Source organism: Plectropomus leopardus, chromosome 21 (assembly GCF_026936395.1).
Source record: "Plectropomus leopardus strain MGB_pleo_1.0 chromosome 21, ASM2693639v1, whole genome shotgun sequence".
In the NCBI taxonomy this organism is placed as follows: Eukaryota; Metazoa; Chordata; class Actinopteri; order Perciformes; family Serranidae; genus Plectropomus; species Plectropomus leopardus.
In genome coordinates this window covers 24,183,293-24,208,768 of record NC_142196.1, presented here as the reverse complement: position 1 = coordinate 24,208,768, position 25,476 = coordinate 24,183,293, and the positions used below count along the sequence as shown (strand labels likewise).

The following is a 25,476-nucleotide window of genomic DNA, read 5'->3' as shown; positions in this document are numbered from 1 at the left end:
AAAGAGTGTGAAAGTCCGTTCAGAAAGGGCAGGAGGGCAGATTGATGGATCCATCAAACATCGAACATAGGATCAGGAGAGCTATGTTCAAAACCATCAAAAAAAAACCATTGGTTGCAGGATTTGTGCCACTCATTGACTCTATAGTCATTCTGGCCGCTTATGTGGCACTCAATCCAGGTGTTTTTTGGTGACATCTGTGATCTTTTTTGAACCATAACTGACAACAGACCCCTTCTTACCACCAACCTCTTCTGTGTCAAGATACAATGCAAAACGCTTACCATCATCATTTTAGCAACACCCAGGGCTTTATGGCAATATGACAAGAAGGAATGAGATTACCAAACACGTTCACATCCCAAGTTGTCACATATCGCCACTTTGTCAGCTGCCTTCATTTCTACAACGTAGGCTCTAGGTTACTGCCTGTGTCTGCTGACATTCAGGATGTCACTCCTAGGCAGGAATATCAACAAAATCACACGATTAGGATCAGGCAACAAATGCACGTGGTCAGGTTTAGAAAAAAAACATCATGGTTTGGCTTTAATCTGGGCTCCAGTGTGAAAGTCTGGAATCTGTTGGATCCAGGGACCCTCAAGCTCCTTAAATCACGTTTACCATCAGCCTTTAAACCTGATGCCGTTCAACAACGCTAACATCCGGCCACGTCAGGTTCCATGCGGCTGTGTTATCATCTGACACTGTCCATCCATGTATCATACTGCAGCACCATGTGCATTTTGTCTGAAAGGTGGTGTAAAAGAACACAATGAAAGGGTCTGCCCCTTTACAAACTGACGGCAACCGCCTTGAAAGCTAACTTTTGGTTTCTGTGTCTGACGCTGAGATCACTGACGACTTCATAATGAGAATTGCCTTACCACATTAACCAAAGTGCTGTTGAAAACGTTCAATGTATCTGCTTTATGCTTGCAAATGCAATGTATGAGTGGTTGCAGAAATGTACAATGCCAGCATTTTTTTTCTCTGGTGATTGGGTTGACTATGAAGCAAATGAGAGCCATCTGAGCTCACTCTGAGGAGAAGGTAAGGAGATACAAGATTATCATTTTCTGTAATTTATGTTGAAACTAACCAGTGAATAATGGCAGTGCACACCTTTTGAATACAGTATTTTATGCAGGTAGGTAAAGCAGTACTGAAACTGATATTCAACATTTCCTCTATACTGGAGATGAATGAGGAAAAGCTCATTAGAGTCGTCGGGTTTGGGAAACCAAATCCTGCCAGCTAATTGGTGTTGGCTGTGAGTGAGAGCATGCCATCTTTCTATTCTGGCTTCTCATATGATGAAATAAAAGCAAACATGGTAACATGAAAGTGGCTAAAGCATAATATTCATCATGACAGTAATTTAAAAAAAAAGGCAATTCGGTCAGCCGCTTCCATCAGATTGCAGTGTTTTGATGATAGATTTGTATGTTGAGTTTATTTACAAAATGCTTATTTTGGAGAAAGAAAGATGTCTAAGAAGTGCCAGTGCTGTCCACTGCCCTTCCTCCCCGTATTGATTTTTTGGTTTTGTATTTTAGCAGGTGTCTCTTCATGCTAATGGTGGACAGCATGGTTTGTGAGCAGACTTCTAAATGAGATATATTTGTCTGGGACGGAGCCACAGCGGCTGTCAGTCAGTTTCCTGCAGTCTCTCCTTGCAGACTCACACTGCCTCGGTGGAACAATAGGCTTAGCGCGGTGCTTTCCATGCCATTTTCAATTAAAATCATCCTCGTCAAATCTGGTCTGCCTAATTTTTCTTGCTCAATATCATGGTTCCTGGAAGCTCTCTCATGTTAAAAGCAGACCACCCCTGCTAAGCTGTGCCAGGTTTTTGATAATCAGTGGTACATGTGTATTTTTTTTTATAACACATGGAATAGGTGACAAGAACAGAAAAAAAAAAATGGCATTAAAGCTGTAGATGACTGGTTAAGCGTGGAAAAACAAGGGAAACTAGATATAAGATTGTGTGAATGTGGAGTTCACTATAAAATGTCAGATATGAGCATTGCCCAAAAACAACAGTTCACCAATACCAAACCCAAAACATCTCTTTATACCTGGGGTCTTGGTCCTGTTAATTCTATAGATTTTAAATGATGTTTTTTCTTAAAAATCTTATCATCTTATTGCTGCTTGTGTAGTCTTTCCAACTTTACGAATAGCTGCTTGTTTCATCCTTTCAATTTGTCTGTGTTTTTTTCAAGTTTGCTTTGAAACACTTTGGGCTGTGTGTTTGCAAGTAAAGTTGAGTCGGAATGAAAACAAAAAAAAAAATCCTTAAAAAATATATTCATAACAAATATGTCTTTAAATTGAACTCTTAAACTGGAATAAATGGGCTTCTCACTCCAAGAATAAACCTCGGATGCCCAGGTCTAAAAACACCACTGGTTTAATGTATCCTCATGGAGCAGTTTGTGTTATGAAATCCTGCCAAAGTGCACACACAAAAGTTTGGGTAATACCCTTCAAAATAGCACTCTGGGAATCATGTTATTTTCCTAAAGCTACGTTATTAACATAAAGTTAAGGAGGTTAGGTTTTGGCAAAAAAAAAAGGTCACTGTGCTTTGTTTGGGGAAAGTTCACACAGTTCTGAACACCCATGTCCTAGGCAAAATCCCTAAAGAAAATCTGGTGTTTGAAGACCCATCCACCACCCAAACTTTCCCCCTTACAGACTGCTCTGGACCGCTTTCATGTTGACTCCCATGTGCACATTGATCATGTGATTGCCCTCAGAATTATGTGGGGTAATGCATGAATTACTGGCTCGTGTTTATTGGGAAATGTACGAATCTGGGTGCATTACTTTTTGTGGGAAAGCGGTTTATGAGAACAGCCTGCTCAGTTACAAGCTGCTGTATCAATAAACTCAAAAATAGCTTCTGCAAATTTGAATATTTTTTTCTTTAATTTATATTTTGAATTTGCCCATGTTGTAATTCCTGCTGTCACATATAACATATGATGCAGTGGGCAGCAAACATATAAGCATAAATAAAACAGCTATTTGTCTTGCAGACATGACAAGCCAAACATGTTAAAGAGAAAAACTTCAATTACCTTGATATTCAGTCAATGGATTTGGTCCAGTGGTGTGTGTGATTCATGCACTTTTCTGTCATGGCAATGCAAAATGAATTGCTTTCCAGTAAATATATTATTTTAGTTTGTCCTCTGCTTTTATGTGCAGCCACATAAGTGATGCAGTGCAGGTGATATCTTAAAGAAAGATGAGGAAACGGGTCAAACAGCATATACATGTTCCCTTTTGCAGATTTTATTCACAAGAAGTTGTTTTCACAACAAATAAATGTATTGACAGAATGTTCAGGTACTGTCCTATTCTCACATTAGTAGTATAGTACAAGCATTTCAGTTCCCAAAGCTCAGTTTTTAGATCTTCCCAGGAAATACTGACTGGGTGCGTAAGTGACAACTTGTTAACAGTGTTGGCTCTGTGGGAAAAACACTCATTGTAAACTTAAAATTACCCTGGCCATGTCTTTTTTTACATTTAATTTTGCACTATTTCTAGAATCCAAGGAGTTTTGAAAGGAAGCACAAAAACAACTTCCACCCAGTGGGAATACACAAAATAGAGCATGCACCAAGTCTTCAAAAAAAAAAAGGAAATGTGTTTTTGTCAGAGAAACACATTTATCAGGTAAACTAATGAATCAAAAGCAAGTGATTGCAATTCTGGGTCCACATGGGTCCAGCAACCTGCTGGTTTACATTCCAGCCATCTGATCACGGACTGATTTACTCCAGGGGTGCAAGGTGAATGCAATTAGCTATAATCAGCTACCTGGTAGGAAAGGAAATCAACTGGAAGCACTAAACATTGTGAGATTATTTACACATCATTTATTGTGCTTTTTATTTGATAAAACCAACATATGATTTGTAAACATTCATTTTTTTCAGATTTGTGATTTCAAATACACTTTATTTTTGGGTAGCCAGTAGCCATCTGATTGGCCTAAAACACATAGTGGCCTTGTGTAAATGGCTCAGTTGAACAAAGCAAGTTCAACAGAGCCAATCTTTTTTGTGCAAGATAGCAGGGACCACGATGGTTGTTGTTAACTTTCTTTGTGAGCCCAGGCTTTCTTCCTCAAGCTCTGTGCACATTTTCATAAAATGGGGGTGTTTGGTGCATTGTTTGACCCTTTTACTACACAAAAATGGAACAATTGCATGTAGCCTATTTCCACCTGAAGAATATGGACACCAATTGTGTGGATTTGTATATATTTACTCTGTCACTCAATGCACTCTAAATGCCTAACAATATTTCTAGTGTGACAATTAATGTGACAAATGCACATTTTCTGACTTTTCCCTGAGGCCAGAATATTTTTAAAAATTTCTTTGCAATAGAAGCACCGCATATTTACACTAAAAACGTGAGCAGCAATGAGGCATCAGGCATCTATTGTGCACTGAGCGCTGCATGTTCTGTTTTTTTCTTTTGCGTTGCAATGCATACAGCAATGCACAACATCATGTTTTCATATATAACAGAGTCTGTACCACTTGAAGACTGACTATTGACTGTAGTGATTCCATTTCCAAAGGAGTTGATGAGTAAAAGGCTTCTTTTTGCCAATTTCAACTCTATGAACCTCAATAACCCAGATGATGATAGGTCTGCATTATATGTTACCATGGTTATCTAGACAGAATAAAAGAGCCCCGCCTTTTGTTACAATGTAAACTCTGGCTTTTGGTTCTACATACCCTGCTAACCAACTAAACTTGCTTCTTTGTACATCCTTTTGGTCTGCCAGAGCTCATGCTCCTACGACTGCTTCCTTGGCTACAACAAAGAGAGGAGACTCATGCAGATTTGTCCAAAACAATTAAAGAAAGCAAGGATAAAGAATGCAATGAGGTGTAAAAGTCAGTAGACTACTGTGGGCACGGAAATGTGGGAGTGCAGTTACCAGCATGAGTAAACAAACTCAAAAACACAGCACAAAAGCCATGAGCCATAGTGCACATTGAGGAGAAAACACTGACATCTGGGCACTAGTAATGGTGGCCAGATGCTCCCAGTTACAGAGGCTCTGAGCTCAAACCAGCCAAGAAACTGAAATAAAACACACACATGCGCAAGCAAAAGATTATTTGTTGAGTATTGATGCGCCTGTTTTTGTGCTATTTTCCTCTTTGTTAACTGTGTGTAATTTTCCAGACAGCAACTACAACTAAATTGCTATTTTCAAGCAAGGAAAATACTAACTGAATAAAAAAGAAGCTTTGTTGGATTCGAATGAAACCAAACAGATGTAACCATGAATTTACAGTTTGCAAATCTTGTGCTAAATCAACATTTTTCCCCTCATAGCTCTGCAAATAACATTTTTAAATTGTAAAAAAAACAGTGACCCTTCAAATGATGCCACATCCTACAACAGAAAATACTAAGCAGGAACTCTTAAGTCTGTAGTTGGCAGAACAGTGCCTCAATATACATAAAATGATTGTGAGAATGATTCAGAGGCTTTTTGGATGACTCAGAACATGAAGCAAGTGCTCTAAGTTATCCTTCTACAAGACTGAAATTAGTCATAGTTTATTCACAATCACATTTTAATAGCTTTTAAGGCTTCAAGAGTCATGAAAGTCACTCAACAAATCACCACATCTAGCATTAGTGCAATTACGAAAAAGGAAAAGAGCCCAAGCTGCATTCATGTGGTTTTTACACAGTGAGTGGTGTGACAATTTGAAGAACTGCATCAAGTAACTACAATTCTTAGGATTTTCTCAGAAATGTTGTAAGTTTATGGTGCTGAGTAAAAATGATAAAGAAACCAAGTGCAGCACATGGAGAAAGCCTCCCTGAATCAACTGTCGCAGCTTTTATTGTGCCTGAGGTGCACTGGGCTCAGGTGCTCCCAGTTGTACTGATTTGACAGCCCCACCCACCAATAACCTGCAAGACGACAGGAACAGGCCAACAAGCACACCTAAGCAGGAGAGAGGCTGTCATATTGTGGGTTCAGTGCAAAAAGCTGAGGCAAAGACTTGTCTGCTGGAGGAAATCAACCTAAAAAAAATATGCAATTGTTTATGTGACTCTGTCGTACAAAGACATGAGCGGAAATAAGGAAAGTCTATGGGACAAAAAGGACCTCAACCAAAATAAATAAGTCTGACACAACCAATTTTATACAATCTATTTATCAAAAGTACATGCAGTAAAAATGTCTGCACCTCATACACAATTCTCATAAGGCAAACACACAGTTTTCTAACCAATATATTTGTATTCACGGCATCTATGCTTTTGAAATGAGGACAAAATGAATCCTTCTCTCATTTATTCCAGCCCATTGTCATTCAGAAGTCAACAAATACCACCACTTTTGCAATGATCCTGGCATGAGGTCCCATCGCCAAAAGCCACCTTTCACAGAACTGGTCACAGTCTTATGACATGTTGCTGGACAGCACCTGTGATGGCAGTATATTATGCAGACAGGCAGCGTCAGTTGAGAACGGGGCTTGACATAACCCGTTGTGTCTGCATGATGCACTGCTGGATGTCGTCAGGTTGAAACACTGCCGGAAACAAAGTAATATAAGATGCAAGAAGGTCCCTAAAGGGCTGGAGGGAGAGACGATGGATGGATTGAACAAACCCTGAACATCTTTGTGGGAGTCAATTGTTTGCTTACCATCTGCAATGCAATTGTTACCAAAACATAACCACGTGCAGTGTAATTCCACCATGTGCTTTTGTTGACATCACAGTAGCAGCATCCCAGCATGGACACCAAACACAGAAGGATCAAGAGCATAACATGTAGATGCGGAAGTGAAGTGTAGTCACTCCAAAGTGGCAATATGTGATGACATAGGATGAAAACATGTCATCTACATTTTTGCAAGAACACATGCAGACCTTGGGCTACCAGTTGCCTGTTCCTGAAGGCACAAGGCTTACAGGTGAAGTAGGAAATATCCACTAGCTCACACCTTGCTATCATTTGAGCCAGATGAGTCTCTGCTGGCCAATGTGAGCCAGAGCCGAGACGGAGCTCTGATCCTTCTCTGTGGTGACTAATGGGTCAGACGTTACTCACTATATCTCTTGGGCAGAAGTGTGTCACCTAATCCAAAAGACCTAAGGATGTGCAGGCTGGAGGCACCCATGACATACATGATGCCCCTCATTGGTCTGTATGTGGTAAAAATAAAGCGAATTCTAAGATCACTATTATTAGTCATTTCAGCCCAACTGTAAAATAAAATCAAGAAAATCCTTCAGGAAATGGTACTGATAACTAGTGATGGCTCTGATGCTTTTGTATTGCATTTGTTGGGGACTGTTGTGTTTTTGTTTTTGTTCAAGTTTTTTGTTTCCTTGGTGGTTTGTCTGTTCTACCACATTGACTTTCATTGCTAATGTTTATAACCCAATTCACCTTTTTATTACAAGAAAACCCTTTGTGGCTGCAGGTAAAATGAGGACAGATGGGAGTAAAGGCAAGTGCAGAACATTTGGGACACTGTGTGCAAAGCTTACCAGCCAAGCCAAATCTTTGTTCTTACTCAAAGCAAAATGTGAATACCGTGGTTATGTTTGTATATCTAATCTGATGCTCTACACTAAATTGAGGCCGTTGCTGTTTGGAGAAACAGAGTTCTTTTTCTACATGAATTAATAAAACAATTAGTAATTAGTTATTAGATAGATTGCTTGGAAATTATTGATTTTTTTTATGTTTCCTGGGGATGAAACCCTAAGTTAGCCCCTGACTTGGAATTGACTTGTTTGGTTCAGAGTAAAAACAATCGTTGGCCGTGAAATGTTGCCCACATCTCTGGTAGTCTGTGGTGGTAGTATATCACCATTAATTTCTGGGTCATGGAGGAAAAGAAGCAGTAGTGACTTTTTGACCTTTTAAGTCATGAATGGAGGTGAGTATGGTGATAAGACTGGAAAAACACAGTACAGAAATGTATTTATATGAAAATGTCATGAAAATCAATTAACTACGAAGCTAAAAGTTCAGATGCAGCCTGCCCAGGTTTTCATTTTTACATTTAGTTGTAATCTCAAAGTTGTGGAGAAATAGAGGCACATTCCTGAAGCTATTCAGGACATGCACACTCACAAACACAAACACACACACACACACACACACACACACACACACACACACACACACACACACACACACACACACACACACACACACACACACACACACACACACACACAAGCCACAATGTTTATGGATGATACAATCTTGGCATGATTGAGCCAAAGGTAAGGAGGAAGGGATTTAGAAAACCTCAATTAGGTGCAGGTGTAGTGTCGGATGATTCTGCAGGGAAAACTGCATTCGGAGTGGAGGGGCTTATGCTTTTCACAAAGGGTCATAAATGGAGGAGAGGGGAGAGCAAAGAGACAGGTCCTGATGCCACTGATTGGTCTCAGTCATTGTAGGTGACTGAGGTCAACCCTGTGTCCTAGAAATTATGTTTGTATAATACTAAATTGCATTTGTGTTTACATTGTGGTGAAGACATAATCACTGCCTTGATGATGAATAGAGTAGGGTTGGAATATAAAGTATTTGTCCAAAAACAAAACAAAAAAAAGCTAAAGAGAGAGCTGTACATAGATATAAATATATATGAACTGCACACCCATATTTTGCCATAGTTACAAACTATCCACCATAACTAGGTTACAGGGGCTATTTTACACATGGTCATGCTGAGATCAATAAATTGAATCAACTTACTAGTTAGGTTTTATTTTTTTTTTTTAAATTCTTGTACAGTCTTGCCATATCAGAGACTGCTCTGCGCACATCTTCACAGAGACATGGTTAACTCCTATCCCGGATCAAGTTGTTGCACTGGATCGGCGGACCTTTTGGGAGCCGAAAGGACACGATGCAAATTCAAAACATGCACTGCAGCAAGTGAATTGCAGCTTGCTTTGATTAGTAGCAGTTCATTATTTTTTAAAAAAAAGTAATTTCCTTTGCATTACATTTCCCTTGAAACATATATGCCGTTTCAAATTGGTTGTATATAATCACAATATCTAGGAGACAGGATTGCTGGGAGACAGGATGATGGCTTATAGGAGAGTGCAATGCTCCATTTTTACTTACCATTTCTTTGCCTTGTGTAGATTCATATATTTGTGTCAGACCCATTCAGTGTACTGAGTAGAGTGAGTAACTTTAAAGATGGAGATATACAAAAAGCAATTTAGGTTGTATTTTGTAGTATTAGTGCAGTTCAGTGTAAGCGTAACGTCCTGTCAATACCGAGAAGAGCAATGAAGCTTAAGTGAAAGAGATGGATAATTTACTGTGCATGGCAACCTCAATACCCTCCTAAAAAGTGTGCCATATTTTTGTCATTATGCTTAAACTGCCCTGTAATGACTGGCTAATTTTGTAGAACAAGGTGGTCGCATGCCTGATGGAATACAAGCAGTACACAAAATGTTGCTAACAGAGCAGAGCGAGTACAGACAGTGACCTTGAAATTGTCCAGGGAGTGAGCGGCGGCAGGCAGAATACACAACACACCCAGTCACTCTGCAGCTAATGAGCGAGTGCATTGCTCAGCTTTATCTTCTTAATTAATGATTGAGACGTGACTCGTCAGTTCCTCCTGGATATTTGCGAGTCAGCTCTGCGGGGATGTAACAGTAGCGACTCACAAGGGAGTGTAATTTGGAAACAAAAAGCATTTATCAGGTGAGAGGTTGTGAAGTGTATAAATAAAATGTGTTTTCCCATTGAAGTGTAAATCAGGGACTTGATTATTTTTTTGTGTGTGTTATTACAAAATTTGCATCTTTGTATCTAATTCATTAAGGATCACATGTCCCAATTACAAGGGAAACAGTGCTTGTAAACAAACATGGATTCACAAGGATCTTAGTTAACAACTTTTAATGTAGTTTTATATTTGGGCAGCCTGAAAGTAAAAACATTTCCAGTGCATATTGTTGTTTATGGATGATAACATTATTGCCATCAACCTACTTTTGGTTGAGTTTTAATAAGTCATTTAAAACACTTATTTGAATGCCCGTTATGTTTTATGTAGATGAACCGTATGTGTTTGTGAAGCTACATTGTGTTTGGGTTAGGATTAGGGATATGGATGGTAATGGTAATGTTAGCCCCCCTTACCCTCCCCAGGCACCTGCATGAACATGTACTTGCGTCAAAGTCAAAAGTCAAAATGAAGACAAAGAGACACAAATAAGGCACAAAAAGATTTAAATCAAATCCAAAGAGACACAAAATGACTGCAAAAAACACAAAAGCACCAAATAAGACACAAATATACCCCAAAAGAGACATTTGAAGAGACACAAAACAACAACAAAGACATGCAAAAGAAACACAAATGTCTCAAAAGAGACACAAATCTATATAAAAGAGACATAAACAACTATTAAAAGATACAGAGGAACTACAAAGAGACAGTAAATGTGTTTTTTGATACTCATTTGTGTTTTTTTTTTAATCAATGTTACCACAAAGACATGCAACACAAACTAAAAAGATGTAGTTCGAGACCAACAAATAACAAAACAGATTGTTTTTTTGTGAGTCATAGCTATGTTTCCAGCAGCTTTTTAGCAACCAAATGGTATAATTACTCGTAGCTGTGTTTCTTTTGGAGATAGTGCCACAAAATCAGTGTTTTATTTTTATGTAGCATTTTGCCTTATCTGATATCTTAAACTGGTGAGACAGACAGCAACACAGGGTATTAATGTGGTGTTATTATGATATGCAGTACATTATTAGACTGCTGACCCAACAGACTGATAAGGCATTTGTTGCTTTTGTTTATCGGATAAGACAGTGTTCTCAAAACAGTGAGGTGCACTGTCTTCTGACCTGTTGCCATACAAGCAACACATCAAAAGTTCGTGACTGCAAGCAGGACTTACAGTACTATGCCAAGCATTATTGCCACATTTTTGTCTGCATTTACTCAGTTGAGTGGAATCGACATTAAGTTCAATGTCAGCAGCTCTAACTATTCACTGTAAGTAGAAACTCTCTTACTAATTTCCAATTCCACACAACATAGAAGTTCTTACTGGGCTTTGTCATTCAAGGTGTTTCATACTGAGGTGTTTAAAATTAAACACTCAAGGATGTCACCATGCAGACTAAATCAAATTGGTGTTTTGAGTGAGTGAGTGAGTGAGTGAGTGAGTTTTATGAACATGTTGTCCAGTAATATAAGTTTATTGTGGAGCAACCACAATAGAAAACACTGTAGACAAACATCGTGGAAGCTTCATTCATAAATAGATAAATTAGTATTTCTAGTCATTTTTTAAAAAAATATGTATTTGTTATTAGTATTTGGTATTTCTAAGTACTTATTAATCTTAGACAATAATATTGGCTTTTTTTATGTTCATATTTTGAGTTTCCAAAATTAAAACCTAAATATGGGTTCCAAAGTCAGTTTTTATCACCTCCTGTCATAAAAGGATATTAAAATACAAACATTTCTTGTATACTTACAAGCAAAACCATAAACTGGTATGGTGGTATTAACAATACGGTATGGCATTGGTATTTTTTTAAACTGAAATGAGACAGCCTCTAAGAACAAGAAAGTGAGTCATAAATAGAAACAGAATAATATTCAAAACAGTGACTCTGCACTGGAAGTGCTGAATTGCGGCCCTTAATTTTAGATCACTGAGGCACCAAAATAAATGAGGAGGAGAAACTCTGAGGAACTTCGAACAAGGCAAAGAGTGAATATATGAACTGAGAAAGTCGCTTGATTCAAGTCTTATCTTTTATCTTAATATAGCTGCGGAGGTGAACATTTCTTTTAAACCTATGAGCAAGTTGGTTGTTGTTTTTCCTGCTAACATTACATTTAAATGCATGATTATGTTGCTTGCAGATTTATTGCTGTGGGAACAGAATATACATGTTAACATGGCTGGCTATGAATAAATCATCAAATCATGAGTGACACAGAGAGGGGTAGAGGGTCAGTATATACATAAAAAGCTGTTAAAGGCAATAAAAAGAGCTCTATAATACATTAATATAATAAATAAGAATTTTATTTACACAGCACCTTTAGAAACAGAGTTTACAAAGTGCCTTGACAAACAAGTCAAAGCAGAAGCAACAAAACAATAAGAGCCAAAAAAGTAGAATTAAAAAAGAGAGAAATAATTACAAAACAAAAAACAACCCATTCTAACAAGAGTAATTACAATTCAAAGAATAAAAGCAGTACACACAGAAAATATATTATTAATAAAAGATTTAAACACGACCAAGACAGAGTAAAAGTTAATTAATAAAAGCTAAACTAAAAGAAAAAAAATAGGTAAATTTAAATTGACAAATTAAAATAGACAACATCACATAAAAAGTCTATAGATGAGTTTTAAAGGTGATTTAAAAGAAGTCACTGATCCCGCAGCCTTATTTTCTTGGGCAGGTTGTTCCAAAGCCGAGGGTTATTGATGTCAAAAACACGACCACCTTGGGATGGGGGCGATGTGATGTCCTCTGTTAAAACCAGTGAAAAGCCTCACTGCTGCATTCTAAACTAGTTGGAGGTGGGGGAGTGATTATTGATTAGTTACAGTAATTGAGTTGAGTAGCTACATCTAAACTTCACTGTGGAAGAATCTGTATTTATTTGAATCAGATGTTTAAAATTTCCCAGTGCAGACAGACTCGCATGCTCCCAGCGATTGCAGTAACAGTGCATTAGTGTTGCTATAGAAATGTAACCCACTCCAGAAGTTGTGCACAGTTGGTAGCCAGACTTTTGCAAAGCAAATGTCAGTCAGCTCACAACCCATATTGATGACTGGCACAGCTTCACAGTAAGATGTGATATCTTTATTTCATTACGAGGAGACACAGATCATTTCAAAACAAGTCACTGGCATTATTATTATATCACAGGATTCATGATTATATTATTTTGGATCAATGAAGAAAGCAAGGGAAATAGATTTGATTGATCAAACATGCTGTAGAAAATAAAGGCTCTTTCTTTATTTGTAAATGTTTACAGATTTTTTTCATCTTTGAGTGACAAGTAGCACAATCAGAATTAATCCCATTAAAACATATGATAAAGCAAAGGAGAAACAAAGACTTCTACCTAGTCTTTTGTTTTTTTTACACTGCTTGGTGTGTATTATTGCACTCAAATGGCCTCTTACCATAGACAACAGATACCTTGTTTAATTTCTCATTCACAAAAAAACAGTTCGAGCCATGGTTAGACTCACCTTTGAGAAGCTGTGTTGGTTTAGTGTAGTCTAATACACTTTACCTTGCAGCTTGTGTACTGTCAGTCAGAAACAATATATTATTTGACTGACATGTCCATGGAGGCAGTGTACAAAGTATAGCATGGCTTTTGGGGGACCCTACTATACTATGTGCTCTAGGGGCCTTTTTAAAAAAAATGGGATCAAGTCAAATCAGTTGGTGGGGCGATTGCATATGCCTCAGAGAGAAGTCAGAAACATTAGCTGCAGGCATAAAGGCCTACTTGCTTTATGTACCACACCTTCTGTGTCATCTGTTTATGCTCTGGGATGCTGTTACAGTGATGTCAACAAATACTCATGGTGGGATGATGCAGCATGGTACTTATGTTTACACAGCAGGACTGTCACAATGGTTGGAATTGGGCGAACAAGTCACAGATGATTAGGTTTAGGCAAAAAAGGCATTTCCACTCCTTATATTAAGTTACGTTGCGCATTACATGTGGACGTGCCTTGTGCCATCCGGCTGTACGCCAGTGTACAGTGATGCCACCGGTTCTGTGCAGGCACGTTCTCATCTGACGCTGTTCAGCTGCATTCTGATTGGACGCGGAAGGTGGCTTTCGGCATCAAGCTTTTATGCCAAAAGCATTAACAGAGAGGTGTTATTTGACGAGTTTGTAGTGAGAATGGGCTGGGCAGACAATCTGAGCTATGCACTCAACACAGAACATTTCTGTCCTACAGATGTGAGAATCAAGAGAAAGTCTGTAAACTGTTAATCCGTATGCATGAAACCAGTATACCAGCTGCAGTCTAGTCAGACCAAGAACCAAGCCACCTTGCTACTTATTGTAGATAAAGGGAAGAATAATTCTCAGCCTAAAACTGTACATTATCTTATACCTCTTATGTCTCCTTTGTCGAAACAGACAAAACAGCTGAAGTGGCTGTTGGTAATTGCAGGCTTTGTTTTGACATTTCAAAACCTTTGTGAAAATTAATTTGGTTCTAAGTTCAGTTTCTCCCAGATGGATTAAATGTTTGTCATCTTCAACCTCGACAAGCCAGTGGATCATCAGAGTGAGAGCTGTGCGATGCAATTTCCGGCTCAAACATAGGTACCGCATTATGCAAATGTACAGAGAGAACATCATTGGTGTGAGACTTCCTTTTTTTCCTAAAACAACCTCAGGGGTTGTTTTACAAGTGCTGCAAAGCTAGAACACGTGCCTGTGTCACCGGGCTGGAGTGTGTATCCCTGCTAGCTGTGCATTATCCATTCTGCTGCTGGATTAATGGGGCAATTGATCAACGGCAGACTTGTGTATCCCAGAGAACGGCTGATCACTCACCTACAGCAGGGCCCGACACAGGAGCACCAATCAGCAATGCAACAGCCAGAATGATTACAGACGCATGGCTGGGCCTAGCAGCAGAGGAGCCGTGGCCGACTCCCTCCTCCACTGACAGCCTGACATTGATAGGGGAAGGAGCTGCGGTGTGTGGCACAGGAGAATCTGAGGATAGGTTCAACAAGGCAGAAACCTAACAGGGATAAAAACACAGGTGTAAAGCTCAATCTCAGAGCCGAGGGCATGCTCAGAGGTAGACAAATGCTCCTCAGTGCCGTCAATGATGTACACTTGAAGAGGCATCACAGTTGATCATATAGATTGAGATAAAGATTGAGCCAGTTTACCTCAATGGCTTCTGCTGGAATGGTGCGGCAAGGATAGAGGCCGACTGTTTCAGCTTATTGGTATTCAATAGGCACACGTGTCCTACTATCTCTTCAAATGCAATCAGCTCAGTCACCTCCTTCTCATGGTAAATAACAGGAAAGTCATTTAAAGCTTAGAAAATGTGCCCTGGATTTGTGACTTTTGCCACAAGTAACGCAGAGGAACGATCTCAGATGATCAAGATAATCATTATGGCAATGAGAGGTATGTGGAAGGTAAAGGAGAGGTATGAAAGGTTTGAAAGAATATATATACATATATATATATATATATATATATATATATATATATATATATATATATATACATATATATGTATAATTGCATACCTCTGTACTTGCTATTTTCAGTGCATAAGTGTATTCCCACTGGGAAATTTTGCAAAATGCAATGTACTTTTAAAACCCAGTTGGTGCACTCATGAAGGCAGTTGTGTGTGGAACATTGGACACTTTTCATCCCTATTTGTTGCCATCTTGCCCACAGAGTAAAAAGAGATGGGGCCACAAATAAACTTGTATAAAATGTTGGCCAACTACTGTAGTGAAGACTGAGGCATTGTGCAAATATAAGTCTCTCACTAACACCAAACTATCATGGATAAAAGGCATCAGTTTGTTAATGAGTTCATTCTGTAATAATTTGGTACTGAAAACAGTAACATGAATGCTAACATTAGCTTGCAAGCTAGCACCTATTATCATCAGTCACTGACATTACATGTGTTGTGGTGTAAGGTAAATGTTAAATTATCATCTTCATTGCCAAAAATTTCAGAATTAAAGAACAAAGTGTACGGAGTGTACTACATAAGTGTGCCGATGAAAGTGTCCAGTTGAGTCACAGTAACAATCTTTGGTTATACAAAAGCCCAAAAAAATCCCAGAATTCAAGTGGTCAAACAATCACAATTTTTCTTTCTTGTCCATGCTCATAAGCAGCCATTGCTGTGGTGTCCTTGCACAGCACTTCCCAGCAATCACTTGTCCATCACCCATAAAATATTGCACTCTGAGAACTGAATATTGCTCTGAGATGGAAGACAGAGAGCTGTAACCCTCACAATGCACTGCTTTAATGCATTGTAGAGTTTGTTGAGACATTCAATCAATGCAGGAAATGATCGCTTGAACCAGCTGATTTTATTCTACTGTATGTTATAGCTTTCACAGTGAGCACAATGCAGGCAGGAAAGCTGTGTGATAATGCAATGCAGTGTAACGCACAGCGAAATGGAAGATGAGAGCGGCTTCAAGTTGCAAACCACATAAGCGCCCGTCTGCATTGTGCAGTAGTGGGGATGTGCTTTATCTTGGATTTTGTGGTGATGAGTTGCCACAGATGCTGCTGTACCAAAGGGAAATCTGTCTCAAGGACCTCTAAATCCAGGCAGTGTTGGGGATTGTAGACACAGACAGAGCCAGATGATATTTGAGGAGGTTTAACTGGAAGTCTACCATAGATTGTTTAGAGATGCCATATATTTATCAGATATAGACTGACAAACAGAGGAGGAGGATAAACCAAAGAACACAGACCATACCAGAGTGTGAAATGGCACATTTTTTTCAGCAAGACACCTGTAGTATTAATAACTGAGATTCTGCCACCAAACTGGGTGCATTTTCAGCATTGATTGTACCACCAAAAGTAGGTGTCTTTTAGCAAGACAGCAGCATTTCTAACTGTGGCTGTGGCACCATAAGCAGGTAGGTTTTTGGCAAGACATTAGCACCATTTCATGGGGCAAATTTTTTTAGCAAGACATTATTGGCATTTTCAGCTATGAATATGACATCAAAAATTAATGTTTTTCTTAATGGGACATGGGTTTGAGTGGGTATTTCCAGCGGCAAATGTACCACCAAAAGCACACATTTTAAACAAAGGCTTTATTGCACTATAACCAAGTGGTTTTTGTGCATAAACATAGCCACACAATAAACAGCAGTGTTGAAATGCAAGGAGAAGTAAAGTGTCGCTACATAATTAACAAAACTGTTATATACTCATGGTTTTCAGAAATGTACCAACTGTAATTCTGGCAATTGGGTTGTGAATTTAATAGCCTGCCAGTTTAATACTGCAGTAATCAATATTTTCCTATTAACAATGGGTAAAATGGATATATGTGATGTTAAAAGGGGTCTCTTTTAATGATAAACCAACAGAGAATGATCACTAAACTCTTCAGTTCCCCGCAGCTCTACAGACAATATTGCATCTTTTCACTCATTGGTCTGGTTTAAGAGCCACAACTTCACTGTTTTGGTTCACTTTTTTGGCACCAAACAGCAGACAGACAAAGTTAGCAACTTGGCTGCTGACATTTTTCCTTGAGTATTTAGTGAAAACCAAAACTGAGATAAAAATGAGAGAATAATGGATTATAATTCTTTGGGTGATTAGAAACAACTAAGAATGAATGCTTATGTTACTCTTCGACCGATGAATGTGTTAATAGACATGTTGTGCCTATTAGCTTGATAAAGTGATCATGTCAGTTGTGTTTATGATTGTTTTTCTACCCTTAAGTGACCCTTCTGTTCACAAGGACCACATGTGAGAAGCGCTTTATAAAAAAGACAAAGTATAATGATTCAAATCCTAAATGCTGGTGTGACCACACTGCAAGACTAGATTTTAGAAGACTTAAAGGAACATAGAAGGCAAGAAATGAAATCTGACAAGAAAAAGGCGTTCGGTGAAGTGAGAAGACAGAAAATGGTTGTCAACTGCAGGGAACTCAAACAAACTGAAACAAAGGAAAGCTTTAAACCCCACCTTAAATGGTGAAGGGGAATCAGAAGCAGCTGAGCAACAATCAGGAAGGTGCGGGGCAGCTGTGGTCAGCTAAGGTCATCCATGGAAGATTCAGGTGCTGCAGTGTGATGCATAGGACCAAATTAAGCCATGTCAGTTTAAAGAAATCAAAAACACTACCACATTTTGGAAAACTGTTAAAACTGTTGAAACAAACTTGATCAGCTAAGATTTTAGCAATAATAATAAATGATAAGAATAAAATGATAATATAAACAGGACTTGAGAAAGAACTTGTGCGAAACTATGTTGGAAAAAATGAGTAAAGAAAAAGTAAAGAATAAATTGTTGTAGGAGTTGGATATTGAAAGCAGTTGCCATGAATAACCCCAGCTATTGATTACCTGGTCAAATAGAGTACTGTTTGCTACAGTCAGAGTATAATCTGATTAGACAGACTAAGACTGAATCTGTATGTGCGCGCATTTGTAGTAAAAGAGGATCAGAGAGAGAGGCGGAAAAACTGTTCAGCAGGCGTGTTTGAGTATTTCCCCATACTATCTGAACCACCCCTGCTCTGTGCTGCCTCTCATATAGCATAACTCTCCCCGCCTCCCCCCATTACATCCCATCCCAGCCTCGGCAGATACCCTCTGTTCTGTTCACTGCGCCGACCCAGCCCTTCAGTGGACTGTGCCATTTGATCCATGCAGAAGATGATTCACGCTCTGCGATCTAGGGAGTAAGAGCGGCAGAGGAATCCCTCTCACTCTCTCTTCCTCTCCACATCCATAATTCAGCATTTGCGTCCTCCTCCCTTTTTTTTTCAGCCCCCCCCCTCCTGTCTCCTTCCTCCCACTGCTTTTACTGCTGCTACTCACTGCTGTGTGCACTCCAGCACAGCATCCACAACCTGAAGTATCAGTCGTCTGTAAACCGCCCATCTGGAACTCTACGTAAGGCTGCATAGGTAAGGTGAGAGCAAAAACAAAGTGCTACTTTTCTTTCATGAGATTCAGAGTTTCTGGTGTGTGAAATATATGATGACTGCATGCATCTTTTAAAATCTTGTGGCTGATTCCTAATTTACTGCATAATTTACCTTTTTTTTAGATGATTTTTGGAGCTTGGGAATACTGTTGCTATGGTAGCTGAGTGTATCAGCCAAAAAATTTTAAAAAGTCTGCCGTAACACATCAGGGGGTACATTAGAAATTGCTGGAGCGTTAGTCGTTGGCATGCAATAAAGTTTAATGTCCCCATGCGAGTCACTAATCCTGCCATCCCCACACACACACACTCACACCGTTCAACCATTCTGCGGGCTGCTCTACCTTTATCCACTCATAAAGGGGAACAGTGAAGCTTATCATGTGAGTTCAATCACTGGACTCTTGGTGGAGCTCAAAGGAAAGTGGACTGTGTTGCTTTGCCAGTCAGAAGCATACAATCAGGATGCAGCCCCACTGTTTTATTTTTTGAGGTGCATCCTGTTGCGGGATGAGGCTTCACAGTGTGGTTTGATGATTGAGTTATATGCTGTGTCTGCATTATATATACTCTTTTGATCACATATGTGTGCTTGTACTTGAAAAAGGTGTATCTTGGTTCCCACTTTTGATGTGCAGCATGCCTATGCATGTAAATTTAAATAGTCTAAAAAAGGTGCCTAGTCATTGTTTTTCATCTTTCTGGTGCTCACTGCAGATTATGGTTGATTTTAAACAAAATATGCCACTAAATGTAAATTTGGGTAAAACTGAAGAGGATTCTGGGTGTTAAATGACATACCATTACCGTTTAATTTGTCTTAAAATCATAAAACTTGAGCAAGAATCAATGCTTTCAAGCTGAAAATATCTTAGCCTTTATTTTGAAAGGAACTGACCTGCATGTTTCTGCCTCTGCCTCACTCACACAATACACACAGAGCAATATGTGGCCACAGATTGATACACGACCCCCGCCTGAGGGAAGCGAATTGATTTGATATAATGTGGCATACCTTTATTTTTGGTGTTTCTGTTTTAAAATGCAGCAGGTGTAGAGCAGGACGCTGGAGAGAGAGTGGATAAAAAGGAAAAGAGGGAGAGACAATGAAGGTGTAATATCTCAGTGAGACTGGCTGTTGATGTGCTGGTACATGAGAGAGTGTTGAGGTGCGCTGATGCCGAAGTCTGACGCAAGACTGTCAACACTGCTGGATTTCAAAAAGGGCTACTTTGGAGTCGGATACTGTTGAAGTTTAGCAGTTGAGTGAGTCGGTAAAAAGTAACTAAAATTTTACTAAAAATGCTGAATGTGTAAAGCAGCCCAAGAGAAGCAGAATTAACCAATCATACACTGTAACTGATCTTGATTCTTTTGCATATTAGTTTTACATATAAAGCAAACACTTTAATTTCCTTTTTTTTGTGCCCATGATCACTAGAATACAGTTTCACTGCTGGTAAACTATGTTGTAAAAGGCTGAGGTTCTCATGCTTGCTGATAGATGATGATGATGATGTGACACTAGGTGCTTAGTGGGAAAAAATGTTGCACTGGCTTATTAACCTTTGAGGTTGGCAATGTTTTCATTCAGCACTTGAAAAAATGGAATAAAAATGTATTTTTGATATGTACTGCACTGGGCAGATTTTCAGCGACATAGCCAACAAAGGCTGCACTGCCAAGTGATCACCTGTCAGTCAACCAGTGCGAGTAGCTGTCTCCAATTTTTTTTGTGTTGTTTTTCTCTAATGCAGCTGATGCCAAAGTTGGACCTTGTGGATGTGGAAGCTTAATCTGAATTAACACCATTTCATGTGTTATTTTAGCCACACTGCATTAACGAAAACAGGCTGTAATTACAAATCCTGATAAATATTTTTAGCTTCAGCAGTCTGAGCTCTCGAGTTGATTGATGTGTGGTTACATGAAATTAGCCGGTTCTTTCAGTGTGGACAATAACTGGAAATGCACATTTAAGTAACAGCGACAAAATGAGAAAGAAAAACACTTTAAAGAGCTGGGCTTGTTTTAGCCAAAATTACTTATAATATCAGTTTTTGCTTTTATCTGCAGATGCATGTACATGTGCATTACTCCAAGGCTATCAAAGACCAATGCAACCTAATTTGTTAAATACTGCTGCTTTATCAGTGGACCTACATGTCAAAATATGACACCTTAGGGACCCTCCTGCATCAATTTTCAAATTTCAGACACAGCATGTCAACTGACACTTGTTACATGCATTGTGTCTCTTCAAAATTCACAGAAAATGTACTTTTTCTGCTTTTTATATGCATACATGGACCATATAAATAAAGGCTGTAGCTACCATGATGTCACCCATCTGTGTTTGGACTTTGGTTAAATTCGTCAGATTTAGAAAAAAAAACTTCATGTCATGTCACATGCATCAGTAACATAGCATGATACACATACTAGCACACTACACTGTTATTGAAATAACCACAGACTTTTTGTATAACATGGGAAACAAACACTGGACTCCCAGGTAACAGTCCGGAGTTTGTTTTACCCATCCGCATCCCACCCACCCTATATGAACATTTTTGCTCTTTATGTTGCGGTCAGTGCCAGTGATGTTACAAACTGCTAGATATGTGTTTTGTATCGCTGCAAAGGATGCCTCTTTGTGTTGGTGTCTGATGCTTCCATGCACTGACAGAGTGGCGGTATTGAAAAAGACCAAATGCATTTAGAGATCTGCTGGTAGTGAGAAAGGGCTGCAAAGAAATACAAAGCTTTAGGACTGGAGTTTTAAGTTTACATGACATTTACTAGAAATCATTGATTTCTTCTAACTATGAGCACAATCTTCCCCAAAGCATAAATCTGTACTTGGAATTGTTAAACTTAACCAGACCATAAGCTCTGAAAAAGGTGGCAGATCATAGAGCACACTCATATTAGTCACATGGACTTTATTTGGAGAGAAAATGTTCCATTTGTCATGCACTTAGGATGACTTGTAGAATGCACAGAACAACTTATTTTTTATTTTTATTTATTTTTTTTTTTTTTTATCACAAAATGCATTCTGCTTTGCTTAATCAGACATTGATAAATTATAAAATCCTGACCTTACACAATTGCATCCAGGCTACAAGAGGTTCGGGAAATTTCATTATGCGAATGAAATCATGAAACAGCGAGGCTGAGGCGTAATTCATTAATATTAAACATAATGCTGCTCTTGTTTGAATAGGGCTATTAGCAACGGATGGCCTGCATCTGGGTTTCAGAGCTAACAGGATTCTATTGTCGCACTTTCCATATAGCTGTTGATTAAATGCCTCCAGCAGATCCGTGTGATTAGCCAGCTGCTACCTGGGAATACAATAAGCACAATGGTTGCTGAGCCGTGTGGTCAAATGGTCTTTTTTCTTCTTTTGCTCATGTCACAAACCGGTCTGCTTGGCATAAAAGTTCAAATAAGATCATGATTAGATATTTGTAGTTTGAAAAGTCAAATGCCTTGAAGTAGCGTAGAAATCTCAGAGGCAATTAAAATGTCAGAGCACTACAAGATGTGTTTTCTCACATTTGTACTGCAAAATTGAAATAGAACACAGTAATTATATTTGGTCAGCGGAGGACAAATGAGTGTTTTTTCTCTTTTCCATACAATCACTTGAGTCGTGCTCCTGTTTCTCTCTTCACTCTGTGCACAATAGATTTCCTTCAGATGGAAAAGCTGCCAAAATGTCTGTCATCTGACATGTGAAGCAGCATTAAAAAGAAACTCTTTCATTCTCTGTCAGTTTTAGAATAACACTCTATGAAAACAGTCTTGAACCGCCTCTTTACTTTCAGCAACCTGCTGCAGAGTCACCTCAAAGTGTTACAGTAAGGACAAACACGTTACTGATCACTGACCTTAACTGCAATCTTACCAAATAAAGAAACTAATTTGATGCTGAGCTAACATGGTTGGGAACCATGTTTTATGCTACAAAGAGGATGTGTATTAAAGCCCCCCCCCCAAAAAAAAGAATAACGTCTCCCCTGGGAGCATCCTGGCACCGAGTCCTCTGAGTGTGCATGTGGAAGTGCCCTTTAAGAGATTACTTTGATGGCATTTCTTCATCATTAGTCGGCTGCATGTGAAAATAGAGGATAGATGAGGGAGAGGAGGTGTAACAAAGCAGTTCCAGGCGAGACGCTGCCTTTATTTGGTATGCACCTTCACCAGCTGAGCCTCACTGATTCATACGCCTGTTTCTATTTTAGGGGTTTATAATCATCAGCACAGTAATCAACATCAGGTTATTCCTTTCTAAACCAAAATACACAGTTAGAATTTCTATTGGTGACAAGTGAACAACTTTTTTACAAGTCGCTCATGAAACTCACCTTGTTTAATATTCTGCTGATACGTTTCTGGCCAGGCAAATCGACCTTTGATATTTACAGGCTGTAGTCTGTTTGGTCAGATTCCATTGATCCCCATTGATTCATTCCACATGGGGCATCTCTCAGAGTGTGTTTACTTTGATCAATGGGTCTAATGGGTAAATACAAAATTCTGCTATCTTTCTCCGACTTGAGCCAGTCCATACTAATCTCCTCGCGTGGCCTGAAGGTGATAAGGTATTGCAAAGATACTTATTGCTCAGTTCTAAAAGGGCAATTCTCTTTTCTTTCTTGCATGCTATTTTTTCCCTCCACTTTCATTTTCATTTAAGCCAGTTGTGTCTAAGATCAGGCTCACTTCTTCCTTTTGAACATGGGCACCATTAAGATGATGATTTTTTTTTAAATAGATTTCACAGAGAGGAAGAGGCTGGTACAGTCAGGGAGATGTTCTGCATGAACGCTGTGGGTGGGAAATTCACACTCACTATACAGGCTTCAATGCCCTAATGTGCCAAGAGTGAATGCCATTTCCAAACTACCCTGTGGTGGCACTGTTTTTCCATCATTGATCCGCAAAATAGATCCTTCATATCTTCACTAAGCTGCTGTGGGGTAAACACAAAGCAAAAAGAGAGAGTAATATATCTATATATATACACACAGAGAGGAGGAGAGGGAGGGGAATGTTGTTGTCTCAAGTGTGTCGACATAATAGGATGCAAATATTTTGATCTCCGCCAGTGTATTTCATTAACATTTCACAAAAACCATTCAAACATTGACAGATTGGGCTCATCCATAAACACATGCGCCACAAAGTCGTGTTGTTGTGTTTTTTTACAGTGTGAAAATGACTGCTGCAGTCCTCTGTGGGGACTCCACTCACTTAACGTGTGTCACGTGCCGAGTTAAAATAGTCCATTTCATCTGGGATTTAATTAAAGAGTAAAACTATACACACACTTTAGAGGTTTGTGATGGTGCTGTATTGTGCATGTTAACATTATATAAACATATAATTTGCAGGTAATTATAGTGACATATGATAAAGCACATGCAAGTGAGTTGAATACGTTTTCTATGCAATTACCCTTCTGTCAGGAAAGACCAATCCAACACTAAAAAGTTGCAGCAAAAAGACTTGCCTTATAACATTTGATGCAATCAAAATCAACTTTTCTTGATGTTCACTCAGTTCCAAATACCAACACATTATTAACCCAAGTCATGCTTGCTTTATCAGTGGACTTCCACGTCTTCATATTACACTTTAGGTAGCCACCTGCGATGCATAGCGGTGACATTCTGGGATACTGCAACTAACACTGGGTTGCCAACAAAAGCACATGGTTTCGAATTACACATCAACAGCACAAAAGCACATGGTCAGGATTAGGCTACAAACGCAGGGGTGGTCATGTTTAGGCGACAGAAGTACATTAGAAGGTTAGGAAAAAAAAAAAAACCCATCATGATTTGGCTCTACATTCATATGGGAAGCAAACGCCAGGCTCCAGGGTTAAAGTCTGCGACCCCTTGCACCCTTTAAGGACCCTTGTACTCCTTATGTTACGTTGTTACTAGTGTTTCATTCTTATGCCCACCACCACTGTATTATATGGCCCCAATGACATGTTATCAACTATCCATGTGGCATATTCACATATGGCCATGGCAGATGCCATCCACCCGACCAGCAGCGTATCAGAGGTGAGTTTCTGTCTGGCCGCTTTGCAAACTGACCCCAGCTAATGGCGTATAATACTGCCATGAAAAGTAGCATTTGGGGTCAGTATCTTAGACATAGTGGCTGTATTTTATGACTTAGGAATGAAATGGGTGATTCATATCGTAGATATACAGTAATTTTCAACTGCAAAGGTTTTGTGTCAACATTATGGAGGGGACTCATATGAAACAATGGGTTTGGGGGTCCCTCGCAAGAAAGTTGTAAGTATCAAAAACTTAATTTCATTCACTCTTGTGATTTTTTTATACACCAGTGTATGCATTTTCTGCATCAATTTATGGTGTAAATGTAAATTTAATTTTGTCAAAATAAAAGTCCTCTGCTGCTTCCATGTTTTTATTGGGAGGTCCAAATGCATGTTTTGAATATTAAAAGGGACATGTCTCCTGCATCACACCCAAAATCTATGCCTGTGATATATCTGCAGAGTTTTAAGCATCTCAGTAACATTACATGCAGATGTAAGATTCCTATGTGGGCCCATAAAAGCATGCATGCACACATTGCTCAAAAAAAGAAGTGCTCTACATT

The 25,476-nt window shown here is 39.0% G+C and overlaps 1 protein-coding gene and 1 long non-coding RNA gene across 2 annotated transcripts in view; one reads left to right on the top strand and one right to left on the bottom strand.

Moving 5' to 3' along the window:
• Positions 1–12,122: 12,122 nt before the first annotated feature.
• On the bottom strand, positions 12,123–17,923 carry LOC148186075 (uncharacterized). Its single transcript, XR_015775387.1, has 3 exons — positions 17,847–17,923; positions 14,673–14,865; positions 12,123–12,635 (listed from the first exon to the last, which is right to left on the bottom strand). It is a non-coding gene; the product is annotated as an uncharacterized LOC148186075 (long non-coding RNA).
• A 657-nt stretch (positions 17,924–18,580) lies between these two features.
• Positions 18,581–25,476, top strand: part of LOC121960541 (cadherin-18) — a 194,066-nt gene continuing 187,170 nt past the window's right edge. Inside the window, exon 1 of the mRNA XM_088071973.1 lies at positions 18,581–18,795. The gene's annotated coding sequence lies outside the window, so the exon portion shown is untranslated. The remainder of the gene's footprint in view (positions 18,796–25,476) is intronic.